Here is an 8,051-nt window from a genome sequence, read left to right as displayed (position 1 = left end):
GGGCCAAATTAGGTACAAATATTTCCTTATGATACAGACCTTAAAGATGGTTTTCTTTGTACAGTCTACAGTAAACCATAAATGTAATGTAAACTCTGTGGATAAACTGTTTATCTGAAAACTGCTGCATGGAAATGCATTTTAAACCTTCTGGAATTCAGCTTCTTATGTATGAATCAGATGTATAGGATCAGACAGATTTAGTTCTATTTAGCTACTGACTCCTTCTATGTCTGTAGAGAAGAAAATTACAACATTTAGTTGGTATAGAGCAACACATAGTCCCCCAGTCTCAGAAACATGAAGTATTTATATTGTTTTGTAGAGGAGAGTGGTCTCTCTGGGGCTGACTGTTTTACTCAGTGGCCACAGAGGTGTAGCAAAAGTGCAAGGGGAAGCATATTTGCAAAACCATGGCAAACAATTACCAAACCCACCAATCTAGTCTGTCTCCCCTCCTCCCCCTTTTCCTTTCCGGCATCCCCACAGAGGTTTTAATGGCTTGGTTGTGAGCCAGGAGCGTTCCTGCTGAAATGCCCTGTAGGTACAGACTACCAAAGCCCTGACTGGACAAATGCAAGCCCACTGTCAGTCATGATTAAGTCGTGGTAGATCATTTTTAGACACCATAAACAAAGATAACTGAAAAGAATGTCGCTATCTCTTTTTAAATTTAGGACAAAATTACAAAACTTCTTGCTGATGCCAAATGTTTTTTATGGGCAGTACCATACACTTCCTGTCCTATATTCTTCATCCAATTCTTCCTAATCCAGCTGCTCAGGGCCTCTTGCTCTATCCAACAACCACCTCTTTTGCCCCACTTTATGGAGGTGGGCACATCCAGCCCAAAAACAAAAATCTAGAGGTTTGTTTTAAAATAGCACTCATTCTGTCTTAAAGTTCTGGAAGAAGAAAATGTTAATCCAGTAGCACAGCACCTGGCTTGGAGTGACATTTAGTTCATTCGTACCCTGCTATTTGTGGCTTGAAACTTGTTTTTTTCCTTCATTAGTCACATGAGCGGTGCTAACTCTGTTTCTCTAACACAAGCATACTTCCTGTTTCGTCTTGCCCCTAAAATTATCATAAACTAGACCCAGAGGTGTCTACTCATGTCCATTAGGCCCTTATATGTTTGATAGCATATACAGTATCGGTGTGTCTTTGCACCTGTGACCAACATGTGAAGGTATTCAGGAATGTTTTAATAAAACAATAAAGGTAAAAGCAAGATGGATGCAACAATTTATATCCTCTCCTACTCGCAGGAGTCAGATACAGTCTTGTTTGGGGTTCCCTGCAGCCCTAGGTTCTGTAAAGTAGGAACCTCGCTCAAATTTAAAGAAAGACTTCCATGTTCAAAAAAAGGCACAGGGTGAGGAGACTGAAGGGAGGTGAGATTGAGGGTTTGGGAGGGGGAATTTTGAGGTTTGAGATCTAAACTCTCAATCCTGAGTTGCTCTCAGGAAACAGACTGCAAGCAATAGTGTGCATGACTGACCCCTGAACCAAATTTCAAGCAAATTTTGCATGACAGTAGCTACTAACACTGAAGGTATTATAGTATAAAATCAAGTATATATATATATATATATATATATATATATATATATATATATATATATATATATATATATATATATATATGGCCTTTCATTTTAGATCTTGATTTTTAAATGCAGAATTAGTTTTTTTGACTGCAGTTATCTCTTATAATTTTTTATGCACAACACAGATTTGTGCAATTGGTATGTGATGGTGCCTTATGTGCATGAGGATCATAAACAAATAAGGTTTTGTGAGGGGATTAACATAAGAAATCTTTTGACAAATCTAGTTTAAAACATATGCGTCAAGTTCATAGAAATGTAATGTTTGTATTTTGGTTTTACATATTTCTCCAAAAAATTAATAGCATTTATTTTTTTACAAATAAATAAATAAATAATGGCTCTAAAAGTTTCAAATTGTGTAATAATACTTTACTTGCTCCTTGAATATATACACAAAAATGTATGTTCATACACATTTATTTTCATGGTAAATAAATACAATATATATAAAACTTATACATAATAATACAAAAAAAATAATCAAATTACTTCTGCCAACATTACATTTTTCAAAATTTCTTTCAATAATTGTATAGATTGATGGATTTTTACTGTCCCCAGACGGTTACACCACTTGACTTAGACATTTTTAATTTAAGCCCCAATAAAAAATTAAAAATATTAAAATAAAAATATTAAAAAATTAATAAATAACTGAGAAATTGAGGACCTAAAAATCCGGAATAAAAAATGGGCGTCACGTCATTGACCCATATAATAAAAATTTAAATTGACCTAGTTTTTGTGAACTGTTTATTTATTTATTTATTTTGCCACATCGTAACAACTTTTCGTGGTATTTTCCTCCCAGTCGAGGATAGTTTCTATAGAGACGCTTCATGTTGCTGGCGTGACGGTTCCTGCTCCGTTGCAAAGTAACCAATGAGCGACAGGAGTGTGGGTGTCTGGTTACTCCCCCTCTCTCAGCGAGCAGGAGGGCGCATAGACGGATAGATAGACTGCACCTCTCCGGCTGGAAGTGTGAATCGGCTTCCCGAAGGAACCAAAGACGCGCTGTTTGTTTTCAGATGCGTAAAAGACCCTTTCTGTTTGCAAACTACCTGCAGTTTCTACGCGTAAAAGGAAAGGAACCGCGGGCTTGATTTGTTTACGGAGATTATGGACTTTACGGACGAGGGAGGTCTTATGAACTAAAACCTGTTGCCAGTTCGACCCGAGCTGGTTTACCATTTCAGGTTTGCTGTGGATATGATGCTGGCTGCCCGCTTGCGCACTGGCTGGTAGTTGGAGCGAAGCTTGTGATCTGTACTCCACTTATTTGAGAGGTAAGTTTATGTTTTTTGTCGATATGCAAATGTTTTGCAAAGTTTACCAGCTTTTATAGTGGTCTATATAAACAGCGCAAATAGCTTTGCATTGGCCATGAGGCACCGAACTCTTGGTTAAGGGCAGGTTTATGTAGGAGATCTGGCTGAAATACGGCTGTTATGCGAACTTTAGTTACGTTTTATGTATCTGATCTGATTGTTATTTATCTGATTATTATCTGAAAAGAAAAAAGAGGGCTAACCTATGAGACATAAAGTAACAAAATAGCTTTAATGAGTTGAACGTAACCGCAGGTGTTACTTGGAACTGATGGAGGGCCTTGGTCTGCTTGTGGGGACTCTTTGGATGTTTTGGTGTATTTTCACATACAGTTTAACTGCTGGATGCCAAATTAACAATGTTACAGTGACATACTTTTTGTTCATATTAATTGCACATAATTATCTGGGCTTTGTTATTGATTTGGCCTGACCCCCCCCCCAAACAAATAACATAACAATGTCTAAGTCTCATGTGGTAGACATGTACAGTCATTGATGCCTAATGCATGCCTGTTTGGTGGGAGGTTTAAAAGCATAGGGTTTAAAAGGAAGTTGCATGTGCTCATCCACCAAAGATTATTTATTTCACTTTAACATTCAGTTTTTTCACTTTAACAATAAAGTACCATAAAAGGCCATGGCTTTTGAAAATTAAGATCCAAAGTATACTTTTAAGTACCTTGGAGGACAAAACACTTTAATACGGTTAATACATGGTCTTGGGCAGCCTGGAAATATCAGGGTTTTTAAAATCGTGTTTTCTAGGCCCTGAAAAGTCATTGACGTTTCTATAGGTTCTATAGGTATTTTTTCCTAGTTTTCCTCCGCTCTAAAATAGTCCATTATTTCAATCTATTAATTCCAAGGATTCATCCAGTTGTTATAACTGAGTGAAAACATCATGGAAATTAATTGGTCAAAACGTGTTGGAACCCTACATTTAATACCATTAAAATCATCAAAATTCCATGGTATTGCCATCTGATGCTATCACTGTACTATGGTACTTTTATAGCACCATGGTACTTTTTATATGGGTTAGTAAGATGCTTTACTCCACTTTAGATCCTAATGGTGACAAGTTCATGAGTTTGGGGAACAAGCAGCTTCATCTTCAGACATATTCTGTTATGCGTTTATTTTCAAGAACCCTCATTTGAGAGCTCAAACTTGTAATTTTAAGTTTGTTTACATCCCATGGTGCCACTCCTGATCTAATTACAGCCGGAACTGTCTCGTTCCAACAAACTTGAGTAGTTCTTATGAAATTGTACTGTGTGGTTTGCAGTTAACAGAATTAGTTTGAAAGCAGAAGGCCGATGTTCCTTTCTGACATTGATGGTGTCTGATTCAGCCCGCCATCCTTATAGGGGCTGCTACAATTCCTTGTTTTCATTCCTGCGGTGGTCTGAAGGTTTGTTTTATCCTCTGCGCTGAGCTCAATGGATCTTTTGTTTCATTTCTCCATTGCAGCTCATGGCCTTGCACCCATGCACTGCTTACATCTGGGTTGTTCAAATCTGGCTCGGTAATCTTGCACGCCCAATCTCTCAAAGCAAAAGAGCTGAGCTTGGATCAGTGTTCCCATGTCCAATCCGAGGTTAAAATTTTGTGCAAAAGATGAGTTGATTTAAACGTTGAGACACTTCAAATGGAAATTCTGTCTGTTTACCACAAGCCTAGGTTGAATCAAATGTGAGTGGTGCTTGCATGTACAAAACTTGTTGCTGCTATGCTAGGGTGTTGTTGTTGGTTGCCGAAGCATTGCTGTGCAGTTGCAGAGTTGTTTCTAGGCTGTTGCTAGGGTGTTACTAAGGCATATCTAGGTTGATCTAGGTGGTTGCTTACTAGCCCAAGTCGAAAGAGCCAACCTCAAGTCTTTATCATATTCTGGCTCCTTAAAGGGATAGTTCACACCCAAATTTTACTCAACCTCATGCCATCCCAAATGTGTGTGACTTTCTATCTTCAGCAGAAAACATTTGAAGAAAAATAGCTCATCTCAGTAGGTCCTTAAAATGCAAGTGGATGGTGATCAGACCATTTGAAGCTCCAAAAACCACAGACAGTCTGCATAAACATCATCCATACTACTTCCATACCCATTTGCGACCGAGCTTGAACTTCCTGGCTGATGACTTGAGATTTTGCTTCAATATATACACATAATTGTCCTTGCTCATGATGCCATCTGTTTTGTGAAGTGCACCAGTCCCTCCAGCAGTAAAGCATCCCCACAACATGATGCTGCCCCCCCCTCGCTTCACTGTTGAGATGGTGTTCTTTGGCTTGCAAGCCTCATCATTCTTCCTCCAAATGATGGTCATTATGGCCAAACAGATACATTTTTGTTTCATCAGACCAGAGGACATTTCTCCAAAAAGTAAGATCTTTGTCCCCATGTGCACTTGGAAACAGTAGTCTGGCTTTTTATGGCAGTTTTGGAGTGGTGGCTTCTTCCTTGCTGAGCAGCCTTTCAGGTTATGTTGATGTAGAACTTGTTTTACTGTGGATATAGATACTTGTCTACCTGTATCCTCCAGCATCTTCACAAGGTCCTTTGCTGTTGTTTTGGAATTGATTTGCACTTTTCGCACAAACTACGTTCATCTCTAGGAGACAGAATGCATCTCCTTGCTGAGCGGCATGATGGCTGTGTGGTCCCAAGGTGTTTATACTTGCGTACTATTGTTTGTACAGATGAACTTGGTACCTTCAGGCATTTGGAAATTGCTCCCAAGGATGAACCAGACTTGTGGAGGTCTACACATTTCTTTTTCTGAGGTCTATATATATATATATATATATATATATATATATATATATATATATATATATATATGTTCATACTTTCCACAAAATCTGTTTTAATAATTATTTAATATCAGGACTACCGATTAATGTATAGATTAGTGGTAATTTATTCAGGCATTTTATTTGTGTCAAAACAGAAATAGAACTACATGTAATTAAAATCGGTCTTGCAAATTTGTTATTGATCACTTTAACTTTCAACCAAAAAAATAAACATCAGTATTGGTTACACAAGTAATATTGGTCAATCTAAAGTCTTCATGTTTTTTTACACTCTCGAATAAGAATATTTCCTGCTCGTCCTCTTTAGGCGAAGGTCTCACTCACTGGGTTGAGTAACAAGTTGAACGGAAGTCTCAGTTTTGATGGTTGCCTGGATCAGCCCCACCCTCACACCTTTGATGCTAATTCTTTCTCCCTCGGTGTGTTAATTTGTTCTGGTCTTTTTCCACTGAGGAAATTCCATCTTGCCTGTACCACTGTTCACAGCGCTTTAACACCGCAGATGCAGACAGCTCTTTAGTTTGGCTAAATTCACTCTTCTTTTTGACATACTTTGCTCAACTCAGCTTTAAAAGTGCATTTTCTATCTTTTTATCCTGCTTTGTGCTTAATCTACATCTGGGAAACTGTTCTGAAAAGCAGTTTTATCTACAAATCTAAAGACAGATTTAGTTTTGTTGGGGCTGATGGCTTCTCGAAAAAGTGTTTTGCTTTTAAATTATCTTTTGGTGTATATATAAAAGCATATCTAATGTGTGCATGGAATGCTCAAAATGTTTTATTAAGCTTTTGGCAAGAATATTTAGATGACAGAGACAATATTATTTTACAAATACAGTTTTAATTTAATTAAAAATATTTTGTATGTAATCCATGATAGTGTGTAAGCAGCATTATGTATACCTAACATTATTCCATAATTTCAGCATAGCAAATTATTAGCTTTGGTATCACTATCGCCCTGTTCTAGGCTGTTTTTGTTTAAATTCCATAATATAGCACTTTTTAATAACAGTGCTACATTTGAAATGTTTTGAATATGACTTTAAAGTAATATTAATAATAATAATAATAATAATAAAACTTTCAGAACTGAATCATGAACTCGTGAACCAAACTAATTTGTGAGATGAGTGAACCGTTACACTCCATTTTTTAATGACAAAAACTGTACATATAAAAGATTTAGCGAATTAGGTATGCTTTTTTCAACTTGGTCTCATACAATGAACATTTCTATAAATACTTTTTTGCAAACTGACTTTTATGTGCTGAATTCTACGTTTTGTTGCAATTTCCTGGTGAAATAAAATTTGAATGCTTCTATTACAGGCTCACCTACAATTACAAAAGTATTCCAGTGTGATTAGCTGGTTGGTAAAGGGAAAGGATCTCTGTTTTGTGACTACCTATAATTTCTTTTAAGATCACTATTGGCTAGGTGAAAGTTTTAGGTTAGGGACAGTGTTTGAAAATTAACACCCGCCAACCTGCCAAATGCGGGTGAAAAACGGCAGTGGCGGGAAACTGCATCACTCTTACTAGCCACTTTAGCGTGTGATATTTTTAGTTCTTTTTTTCTGCATAGAAAAATCTATGAATGTCGGGTGACTTGGAGCCGCTGCCGAAGCAAATGGTATTTACAATATGGTAAATGGTAAATATTAATTTAGTTCATTATAAAACTAAAATGTAATAAAAAATGGATGACAAATAATAAAGAAAAGGAACCAAAAAGTGCCAAACATAGATGGGAACTCCATCAATACTGTTTAAAAAGCATCCCAGGGTGATACCTCAAGAAGTTGGTTGAGAAAATGTCAAGAGTTTTGGATTTTGTATAGTCACAACATAAATGGAACTATGGGAATTATGTTATTCCATGGTTTTGATGACTTTACTATTATTCTAAAATGTGAAACATTTTTATAATAATAATAATGTATGTCTGTCTGTCTAACCCTAACCTACCTACAGTACTGTGCAAAAGTCTTGGGCACATAAGATGTTTTACAAAAGCATTTGTCTTAAAATGGTTATTTATATCTCCAGCTTTAGTGTATCAATAGGAAATACAAATGTTAGACTCCCAAATATTACTTTTGCAAATAGAAAGATTAGAATAGAAGAACAGGGAGCCCTGCAACAGATGTTGGCCCCCACAAAGCCCCCCAATAAACATAATGTCAGTCTGAGATTACATAAATAGACAGAAGCAATTCGCTCATTAAAACCTCCATCTAATATTACCCCTAAAAACCTTGTCGGATTGACCTTGGCTTTCTTA

General features: G+C 36.8%; 1 protein-coding gene across 8 annotated transcripts in view; it reads left to right on the top strand.

Moving 5' to 3' along the window:
• The first annotated feature begins 2,576 nt into the window (after positions 1-2,576).
• Positions 2,577-8,051, top strand: part of LOC127624790 (tyrosine-protein phosphatase non-receptor type 13-like) — a 104,503-nt gene continuing 99,028 nt past the window's right edge. For all 8 annotated transcript variants that reach the window (XM_052099678.1, XM_052099677.1, XM_052099673.1 and 5 more), the window contains exon 1: positions 2,577-2,902. The gene's annotated coding sequence lies outside the window, so the exon portion shown is untranslated. The remainder of the gene's footprint in view (positions 2,903-8,051) is intronic.

The sequence above is a fragment of the Xyrauchen texanus genome, chromosome 31 (assembly GCF_025860055.1).
Source record: "Xyrauchen texanus isolate HMW12.3.18 chromosome 31, RBS_HiC_50CHRs, whole genome shotgun sequence".
Classification (NCBI taxonomy): Eukaryota; Metazoa; Chordata; class Actinopteri; order Cypriniformes; family Catostomidae; genus Xyrauchen; species Xyrauchen texanus.
The sequence above is the reverse complement of the archived record's forward strand: the minus strand, read 5'-3'. Positions and strand labels throughout refer to the sequence as shown.